Below are 1798 nucleotides of genomic sequence, written 5' to 3'. Positions count from 1 at the left end.
TCCTGTGTTCATGGAACATAAGAATTAATACCATTAAAATGTCCATATTACTAAAGTCATAATTGAGCCAGAATGATGCCTATCAAATAACCAATGACATTTATCACAGAAACAAACAAAAAATAACCCTTAAATTTATGTGGAACAACAAAAGACCCAGATAGCTGGGAGAGAGAAGAGCAAAGCTGAAGGCATCACACTTATGATTTAAAAGTATACTACAGGTGAAAAGGAAGATGGCAGTGGAGTAGGAGGACCCTAGGGTCATCTCATCCCATGAAAACAACTAGATAACTATCAAATCATCCTAAATGCCCCCAGAAATTGACCTGAAGACTGATAGAGCAAACTCTACAACTAAAGGAAGAAGAAAGGCCACATCAAAGAAGGTAGGAAGTGCAAAAATGTTGTTTAGGGAAGAAACAGATCACAGCTGCTACAGAGCAGAGGGAGCCATAGTCACAGAGTAGGGAGAGAGAAGAGTACATAAGAGAAATCAAAAGAATAACATTTGCCCAAAGCCATTAGTTTCAAAAATGAGAGGGGCTGAATTTCATTAATTCTTGCAACCAGTGGGGCTTAAAAGCCTAGGGTTTTAAAAATCACCAGGTTGACTGGAATACAGCCCAGGGATCAATGCACTGTTCTGGAGACAAGGCAGTTAAATAACCCAGGGGCAGACAGTGTGGAAACAGTCATCTAAAAAATGGTTGGGGCACACAGGGTGGAGATTATTCACTCTTCTCAGTGTGTCCGTGAGAGGCAACATTCACAGAGACACACCTCCCAGAATTAATGAACTGACTGACACCATTTCCCTCAACACAGAGCTACCTGCAGGAAGCAGTGAAGCACTGATATTCATTGCCTAATTTTCATACACCAAACCCCACTGCCCCTGCATTCTGGGGGAATTGCCTTCCTCAGGCAAGTTTGCTTCCATCCTGGTGCAGTGGGGCCCTTCCTCAGAAGACCAGCATAAACCCTTGCCCACACCACATCTACTGAGCAGAGAGACCTCAGCAGGAACTCAGTTCTGGTGGAAATGGTGTCAGGTCTCATTTTATAAGCAGACAAGTGCACATACAGTTAACATTTGCCACAGTTAGGCAATGGACCCAATACTGCCCAGAACAAGCAAGGAGAACCTCTGCAGACTACTGGCCTAAAGGATAGAGCAGCAAAACACAACAGCAAAACACAGGCAGCACACGCCAGAGACACTCCCTGAAGCACCAGGCCCTGGGCACTATATGACTTCTTCTTCATAAGGATACTACCTTCAAGAGCAGGAGACACAACTGACTTTTCTAACACAGAGAAGAAGGCAGAGGCTTATACAAAATGTGAAGATAGAGGAATTCATTCCAAATGAAAGAACAAGATGAGATCATGGCCAGAGATCTAACTAAGCAAAACAGATAAAAGTAACATGCTTGATGGAGAATTGAAAGCAATAATTATAAGGATATTTACTGGGCTTGAGAAAAGAACAGAAGACATCAGTAAGACCCTTACCACAGAGATAAAAGAGTTTAAAAAGCATCAGAGATAAAGAACACAATAAACAAGTTTGGAAACAGGCTTGATGCAATGAACAGCAAGATGAAAGAAACAGAGGAATGAATTAGTGACCTAGAGGATGAAGTAATGGAAAATAATGAAGCAGAATGAAAGAGAGAAACAAGAATTATGCAACAGAAGAATAGACTTAAGGAACTCAATGACTTCATCAAATATAATAACATTTGTATTATAGAACTCCCAGAAGAGAGAGACAAGAGGGCAGAAAATTTAA

The sequence above is a fragment of the Meles meles genome, chromosome X (genome assembly GCF_922984935.1).
Source record: "Meles meles chromosome X, mMelMel3.1 paternal haplotype, whole genome shotgun sequence".
NCBI classification, from domain to species: domain Eukaryota; kingdom Metazoa; phylum Chordata; class Mammalia; order Carnivora; family Mustelidae; genus Meles; species Meles meles.
This window is presented reverse-complemented; position numbering follows the sequence as displayed.